Raw genomic sequence first — 9,673 nt, forward strand, 5'->3', positions numbered from 1 at the left:
AGCCCAGGAGTTGGAGGTTGCTGGGAGCTGTGATGTCATAGCACTCTACCAAGGGGGACAGCTTGAGGCTCTGTCTCAAAAAAAAAAGAAAAAAAAATATGTATGCATATATATATATATATATATAAAAGGAAAATATTTTGCTATTGTAAACTACTTTAATTCAATGTGAATGCAATGAAAGAGAAAACTGGTTAGAAAAACAAAACAAGCCTGGCGCCTGTAGCTCAGAGACTAAGGTGTAGGCCACATACACCAGAGCTGGTGGGTTCGAACCCAGCCTATGCCTGCCAAACAACAATGACAACTATAACCAAAAAACAGCTAGGTGTTGTGGCGAGTGTCTGTAGTCCCAGCTACTTGGGAGGCTGAGGCAAGAGAATCACGTAAGCCCAAGAGTCTGAGGTTGCTGTGAGCTGTGACACTACAGCACTCTACCAAGGGCGATTATAGTGAGATTGTCTCAAAAAACAAAAACAAAAACAAAACAGAGGCTTAGAATTTGTATTTCCATAATATATTTCTCTATACAAAGTAAAAAGGGCCAGAAGTCAAAGGAAAAAAGGATTTTACACAATTTATTAAGCAAAGATATAAGCAAAATGGTTTCAAAACATTGTCAAAATATGTTATTTTATAATAAAACCCATAATAATGTGGAATGTTACATACATAGATACTAAATTTTTTTGTAATTGAACACAAGAAGCTGTCAACAATCATAATTGCGTGTACAGAACAGGAGTGAATAGAAAGAAAGAGGATTTATATATCCATATTTGAAATGAATATAATACATGCTTGTATTTAAAATTATAGATCCATTGTTTTGAAAAAATGGTAATTTTATATGCTTACACATGAATCTCTTAAATAGGTGGCAAGTGAATAATACTTTTTTCAAAACAGTGTGTTCCAACAGTTGATTATAATTAACTAACCCTTGTTAAGTTCCTCAGGGTACACAGCTACACAGCAGCATTCTCAAACAGCAGGGGGGAAACAAAAATTAAAAGTGTTTTTTATTATCAATTTTGCTCAACATTTTAATCCTTTAAATATTTCCATATACTCAAAAAGCCTCCATCTGAAGAAATCCAAGATGTCTGTTTTCTGAATACTCATTCTTGAGTAGGCTTTTGTGCTATTAGGTCTAATGTCAATTTTCCAGCTGGCATACCATAAATTTCTATCAGGTCTTGAAGACCTGCCTGCTGGGTGTCAAAGCCTTTTGCTAATTTTACATACACCTTCACCTCTTGAGTCTCAGCCTTACTTAGACAATGAGTTTACCTTCAGTGTTAGAAGACTTCATCTTTTCTTATTTTATTTTTGCAGTTTTTGGACAGGGCTGGGCTTAAACCCGCCACCTCCAGCATATGGGGCCAGCACCCTACTCCTTTGAGTCACAGGCGCCGCCCTTTTCTTCATCTTTTAACCAAAAGTTTTTGGTATATCCATCTACCTTTTTCTTCTTGATTCCTACATTAAAGGAAGAGGTCTATCTTCTCAATATTTGTGCCTTCAAACTATTTTCCTATCTTTACTTTTGTATTTTTGAAAAATCTTACTACTATTCCAGTTACTTAGGTTCAAAACTTGAGTCATGGCTCAGCCCCCATAGCTCAGTGGTTAGGGTGCCGGCCACAAACACTGGGGGTGGCAGGTTCAAACCTGGTCCAGGCCTGCTAACCACCACCAACAACAAAATAATACCCAGGCGTTGTGGTGGGTGCCTGTAGTCCCAGCTACTGGGAGGCTGAGGCAAAAGACTCACTTAAGCCCACAAATATGAGGTTGCTATGAGCTCTGACACCGCAACACTCTACTGAGGGTGACATAAAGAGACTCTGTCTCAAAAACAACAACAAAAATACAAAACTTGAGTCACTGTTACTCTTACTCTCCTTCTAAAAATGTTTTTTGTTTGTTCTTGATATTAACTGTGAGTTAACTCCATAGGGTAGGGAAGTCTAAGAAGACTCAGCTTTCTGGCACTCTGCTACCAGATGATAAGATGAATAACAGTACTAACAAGGACCAAGAACACCTATTACTAGTCTCCCTATGTATTTTGCATATAATTTCTTCAGTCTAAAATGCCTTTTCTGTCTCCAGTCTAATTACTTTCTATTCTCTATCCCTTCTTTCTTTTTTTCTTTTTTTGAGATAGAGTCTCAAGCTGTTGCCCTGGGTAGAATGCTGTGGTGTCATAGTTCACAGCAACCTCCAACTCGGGCTCAAGCAATCCTCTTGCCTCAGTTTTTCTGTTTTTAGTAGAGATGGGGGTCCTACTTTTGCTCAGTCTGATCTTAAACTCGTGAGCTCATGCAATCCACCTGCCTCGGCCTCCCTGAGTGCTGGGATTACAGGTATGAGCCACCCCACCCGGCCTCTCTATCCCTTCTTTTAAGTATGTGCTGCTTCCTATGTGAAGCTTTACTTTTATGGAGATGAACCATTCTTCTGAATGGTTTAATGTTTGTAATTAATTCCTACACCACTTTAGTGGGCTTGAAGTCCATGCTCCTTTACATTGATACTACTCTCCCCCCACCGCTTTTTTTTAAGAGACTACTCTCCCCCCCCCGCTTTTTTTTAAGAGACCAAGTTTTACTCTGTCACCAGAGAGTAAACTTGGTGACAGAGTAAACTTTACTCTGTCATCAGTAGAGTGCTGTGACATCACAGCTCACAGCAACCTCCAGCTCTTGGGCTTAGGCGAGTCTCTTGCCTTAGTCTCCCAAGTAGCTGGGGACTACAGGTGTCCGCCACAATGCCAAGCTATTTTTTATTGCAGTTTGGCTGGGGCTGCATTTGAACCCACCACCCTTGATATATGGGGCTGGTGCCCTACTCACTGAGCCACAGGCGCCACTTGATACTCTTCCCTTTAAGTACTTGTTAAATCTTCCCAAGTGTTGGTTAAGTTCTCAAGATTATGAGCAGATTTTATAATCCTTTTTACTTTCACTATCTAACCCAAAATAGGTTTGATGATAACTACAAATGTATCAGGCCTTTGGGGACAACAGTCACTTTCACTGCTATCAATGATTTACACATACTCAAGTCCTCCATTTACACCCTCATCTGCCTCCTACCTCCATTCCTTACTCTCAACTACAGCTTCCCTGTATCCAGCCTTCTTTATTCCTATACATTCCCTCTCTAGCAAGTGTGACCAAAGAATTATATGCTATGTTTTATTCTTCTGAGATCAGATGAGATTGGGTGCATCCAGGGTGGTATGGATGTAGACACTTTTAGTTAATTATAATAAAAGGGCTCAGAGTATGCCATCCTAAAATGTGCTACTCTGGCATAATGATTATTTTGAGCTCAAGGCAATTGAGAAAAAGCAGACAAGTTCTCTGCCTCACTCCCCACCCTCTACCTGAAAAAAGAACACAAATTCTCTTTGTGAAAGTGTCCCCCCATTATTTCCTGTAGCATGAAGGAAACAAAAACCTCATCATTGGAAATAAGATGGCACTGAGAAATTCTACACAAACAAACCTTACTAATTAGCCCTTGTCTACCATCACTTTCCCCACATATTTGTCTTTTCACAATTTGCCATCCCTAGAAGCTCAAAGTCTTTTTCCTTTGTCTTTAAAAAATTATTGATCTTTACTAAGATGCTATATAAGCCCAAGTAACCACTTCTTAAGAGTTTTCACAACTAGGCCAGGCACAGTGGCTCATGCCTGCAATCCCTGCACTCGGGGAGGCCAAGGAGGGTGGATTGCTTGAGCTCATGAGTTTGAAACCAGCCTGAGCAAAAAAGTGAGACCTTATCTCTACTAAAAACAGAAAAACTGAGGCAAAAGAATTGCTTGAGCCCAGGAGTTTGAGGTTGCTGTGAGCTATAACACCACAGCACTCTACCCAGGATGATGGAATGAAACTTTGTCTCAAAACTAAATAAATGATTTAAAAATAACCTTCTATTGTTATTTCCTTGCTAATTTGTCTTTTGTTAGTCTAATTTGCAGCCCCAGCCAACTTTCATAGAATCAACATAACTTTGATTCTAAACCAGACAAGGACAGTACAACAAAGAAAAGTATATGCTAATCACTCATGAATATAAATATATACAAAATATGAGCTCATGAACAAAATATTAGCAAACTACTATAGCAATGTAAAAATACATGAGTACCTTCAAGTATGTATGTATTTTCACATATATGTTTAGTATATTAGTGGGGGAATTCCTAAAAGTGAAGTCATTTGGTCAAAGATTACATACATTGTTAGCCTTGAGAAATATTAACTCTCAAACTATCTTTCAAATAGACTATGCCAAGACTGTACTTCCACCATGAATGTATAAGAGTCTGTTTCTCCATACCTAAGAAGGGTTCTTTAAAACAAACAATCAAATAAACAAAACATAAGAGAGACGATTACAAATGGCCAATGTAAAGAAGTCAAAAGAGAGGGAGAGGGTTAAAGATGTAAGTGCAAGAGGGCAGTGCCTGTGGCTCAAAGGAGTAGGGCGCGGACCCCATATGCCAGAGGTGGCAGGTTCAAACTTAGCCCCGGCCAAAAATGAAATTAAAAAAAAAAAAAGACATAAGTGTAAGAGAGAATAACCAATGTGGCAACATCTCTGAAATGTAGTAAGGACACTTAGAATTAGATAACAAATTAATACTAGACTTGGACAGGAACCAAGATGTCTCTTCCAAATAAAACAAAAGGAAAGGAGCAAGCTGAGAGTCCTAATAGCTTCTATTTTCCCATTAAAGTAGAAAGTAAGATGATCCGCTGAACACAAGGGATGTCCAGAAGATTTGAAATTAAAATAATCTTGAAGTGGAAAAGGCCTATGTATGATACAAACTACATAAGACACTATCAAAAAATTAAGCTACATTAAACTACATTAAAGTCAAAAATCAGATGACAAATTAGGGGACATATTCAGAATTCATATTACAACAAACCCATTTCTTTAATATACAAAAACTCTAACAAATTAATTTTTTAAAAGACCGACAATCCAACAGAAAAGTAGGAAAAGTGTCTATAGAGAAGGCACTCAAAGGCATTTTTCATGTCTCCAGCCTTGCCTCTTTCTCATCTATCTTCCATACTTTGTGCTTTATGTGATTCCTAACTGTCTATGGAATAATGTCCAAATTCTTCTCTTCCATCATCTCCATATGAGAGAGAGAAAGATAGGAAATTAATGTTCAGGTTATTAAAACCTGAACTAAGTTACCACTGTGAAATTTATAATATCAATTCTGCTAACATTGTTTTAAACACTTTGTTGTTGCTTATGTTGTTGTTAGAGAATACGTCTTGCCATGTTGCCTAGGCCGGCTTTGAATCCTCCAGCCTCAGTCTCTGGAGTAACTGGGACTATGGGCACAAGACCACATGCCAAGTGTAACATAGTTTTAGAGCCTAAGCCTGTGATGACTGCCAGAGGCCAGCTGCCTCCATCAAGCAAAATAAATGAACAAACCTCAGTACTTTGTATTTACCTCAGTAGAAGACAACTAGTCTCTCAGACTATGAAAAGACAGTGTGGCAGTTTTAACAAATGGCCCCCCAAATTCTTGGACAATCCCCCTATGGTGGTAAGATCTAGGACCTGTCCCCTTGATCTGGGCATGGTTATATCTATCAGCTAACACAGTACAGGGGAAGTGATGCTATGTGACTTTCAAGATGCAGTCAGAAAAGGCCACACAGTTTCCATCTAGTCCTTTTGGGGACACTCAGTACTCTAGAAAAAAGTAGCCACAGAGAAAGAAACTTATCTTGAGACCATTGTGCTGGGGAGGCTACTGGCAGACACTTGGACTGACAGCCATAATCAATTATAAGCCAGATGAGCAACTGACCTCAGAGGTGTAGACCAACTGATCCTTTAGATGACAGTAGCACCAATCTAACATTAACCATATGAGAAACCCCAAATGAGAACTGTCTAGCTGAATCACTTCCATAATCCTGACTCACAAAATTATAAGCAACATAAAAGGAAATTCTGGGAGTAATTTGCTATGCAACAATACTAACTGTACACAGGTATTTTTATATTAGTAGACAAGCTGTCCCCTTTATATTATATTACTATATTATTATTATAATAATATGGAATTTTGAAGACAGCTCTACTTTCTTTTTTCTGCCTTAGGATTTCAGACTTTTTTTTCCTTACAAACCACACATTCCACAGGTCAGAAACTTAGGCCCAGAAAAGTGAAATCACAGTCCAAAATACAATAGGATGTAACAGATCAAAACTCATGCTTCTTAATTATTAATGTAGTGTTTTTTCCCTAACCAGGGCTTCTTTGTATCTTCTTCTTCCTTCCTTTCCACTGTTTTTCTTGTGGCAGAAGGATAGCCAAAGTAATATTAATCAATCACCTTTATATGCTTCCTTCCAAAGAACCCAGACTTATTCATAATTAAATTTAAACAGCATTTCTCAATCTTGCTTGTCTCTACTCCTACTGAGCAGGAAGGTACTCAGACATCCCTCCAGCAACAAAAGATGCCAGCCTCCTGGGGCAGCTGATCAGTGTGCCTGGACTATTACCAACAGAATGCAAATTTGTTACCAAGGTATCTTGGTAACAGGAGAGCAATGACAGTAGAAGTACATTACCTGAGTATTAAGACCTTCACAGAACTTCCAACAAAGTAGGTAGCAGGAATCCCATCCTCACCTAGACTGTAAACTGCCATCCTTTGTCAACTGTGAAACACAAAGGCCATCTGCAAGCCTAACAATTTTCTAAGAAAGCTCTAATTAGCAGTTGGGGGGCTGGTGTAGTAGGATATTATGAAGGAACTATGAAAAGAAAAATTAAAAGGCAAAAAATAAACTAAGTATCACCAGAGAAAACAAAGTAGAAGGAGATTTTACGAGGCAGTATAAAATTGGAGTTATGCAGCCATCCTCCCACAATCTAGATTAAATTAAAGTTGGATTTGTAGTTTTTCATTTATATTCATTTGTTTTCTATATACTAACTTCTGTAATCTGTCTTCAAAGTGAGAAGACTAACAAAAGTGACTTAAAGTGCAAAATCCCAGCTTAAAATGACTTAAAACAAGTGTCCATTAACAGGGTTTTGACAATATAAACTAAGGCACATCCAACAGTGGAATAGAGCCATGAAAAGAAAGAGGAGGCTTTCCTTTGTACTCATATGGGAAGAAAGCAAGGTTCATATTATGCTATCCTTTTGTGTAAAAAAGAGGATAAGAATAAATAAATATATTACTTATGAAAAATAAGTGAACAATAAGAAATGAAGAATCAGTCAGGAAAAAATGTTTTTGGATATTTAAACATACATTCATTATCAACCTTAGTACCTGGTGAGAGACACAGGCATTATAATGTTACTTCTCATTTAAATTTTGTTCTTTCCTAGCTTAAGGATTAATTGGACCATCTGAATGAAAGGTTTATTTAACCTTGAATGGCACAATAAGGTCTGAGGACGGTTTATCTCATGCTGATTCATTTTCAAACTCTCCTCAGCTCAAAGATGATTTTTTTCCTCATAGCTGAACTAGATACTAACAACCACACTCACTCACTCTCTTCCCACAGTAATTACCATGTTTATCTCCACTAACCTCTAAACAATATTTACTATTTAAATAAACACCTTACTATCTTTTCCCTAATAATTCCAGTTTTCTTACTTACTCTCTGTTTTAGGCTAAAGCCTTAAACACACCCAGTTGTAATTTCAAAATCTGTGAATCACTGACTTCCCACAACCCCAGGGCACATTTACTTAGATACTCTAGAACAACTTTATAATGCCAATATCGAAAGTATAACTCTTTGATACCAAAAATTATAAACCTGATACCTTTCCCCTACAACTGTTCATTTTCCTAGGTTTTCCAGTCCTAAAAGATATCTTAGAATCTATTAAGTCCACCCCCAAATAACAACCATTTCTAACATGCGAAAAGAGAAAAAGTGGTTAGTCAGCTACATCTCTCAACTGCGGGAAGGATGACTAAGAACCTACACAAATAGCTATCAACATCATATTCTTTTTTTTTTTTTTTTTTTGAGACAGAGCCTCAAGCTGTCCCCCTGGGTAGAGTGCCGTGGCATTACAGCTCACAGCAACCTCCAACTCCTGGGCTCAAGCGAGTCTCCTACCTCCACCTCCCAAGGGGACCACAGGCGCCCGCCACAACGCCTGGCCATTTTTTTTTGGTTGCAGCCATCATTGTTGTTTGGCGGGCCCGGCTGGGGATTCGAACCCGTCACCTTAGGTGTACCTGGCTGGCGCCTTAGCCGGTTGAGCTATAGGTGCCGAGCCTCAACATCATATTCTAAGTAGTTAAAAGAGAATCAAAACCAGAAATGTAAATATAATGCTCTCTTCCTTCGTCCCTCAATTTCTGTCCATTCTTCTAGTGCTCTTTATTACCACCCCTTTCCTTCCTCTAGGGTGGGAAGCTGCCCCCAGAAGCTGGTTTTCTCACAGGTACCTATATTTGATTTATCAGACAACAGAAATGCACAAAAATCAGGCATAAAGGAGACTTATTTGTCTATGACTGGTTCAAATTATTTTCTTCCAGGTAAAAAGACTCTAAAACTAACAAAAAAGAATCAGGAGAAAGGAGAAGTAAAAGACAAATAAGAGTCTGGGGACTTGTTCCCTGTGTGGTGGTGTGGTTCTGGCTTTGAAATCTTGTTACTAGTGGCCATGGTCCCAGATCTAGGGAACTGAAGAATGGTAACAATGTTATTATTTAAACATCTTTCATCTGTCCATGTCTTCAGATCTCAGAGTAACACTGCTGTTTCAAACTTCTAGTTTTAATAAACTAGTGCCAAGAAGAAATTACAGGCAACATCAAAAGTAAATACACCCAAATTCAGAAATATGTCTTGAGATACACCCAAAAACAGAGGGGAAGAATGTATAATTATTTTTTTAACCCACTCCACCTCTCTTCTAATGAAATGAATATCTCTTAAAAACTTTATTATGGCTGGGTGCAGAGGCTCACGCCTATAATTCCAGCACTTTGAGAGGTCCAAGTGGGAGAATTCCTAAGGCAAGAAGTTCAAGATCAGTCTGTGCAAAAAGACAAGACCCTATCTTTACAAAAAATAAAAATAAAAAAAAAAGAAAGAAAACTTTATTATAAAAGTTGTTCATGTTCACTGTGGAAAATAACAAAAGAGACAAAAATCAACCATTAATAATAATCCTAACACTCAACTATTACCATTGCTGACATTTTGGAACAAATCCTTGTGAAAATTTTTTACATGCAAAAGTTGAGATCATGTTACTAACTTTTTCTCATGTAAATAGTATGATATATTTTCAAATCTATAAAATTATAGTAATTGAGAGAACGGATTTTGAAGTCAAACAGATTAAATTGAATCCCAGTTTTCCCACTTACTATGTGACCTCAAACAAGTTATTTAATCTCTCTCAGTGCCTGAGTTACCTCATGTGGAAAATGTAAATAAGTACCTACCTCACTGGTTTATTGTAAGAATCAACATATTTTTATTAAGTGGCTAGTATTCCACTTAATATCTCCTCTAATGTCAGTTATTAAGTTGGTTTTAACTTTATAATATTATAAATAGCAATGCAATAAACACTAACTCTAAATCTTTTTTTTTTTTTTTTTT

The sequence above is a fragment of the Otolemur garnettii genome, unplaced genomic scaffold (genome assembly GCF_000181295.1).
Source record: "Otolemur garnettii isolate 467f Iridium unplaced genomic scaffold, OtoGar3 scaffold00037, whole genome shotgun sequence".
Taxonomy (NCBI): Eukaryota; Metazoa; Chordata; class Mammalia; order Primates; family Galagidae; genus Otolemur; species Otolemur garnettii.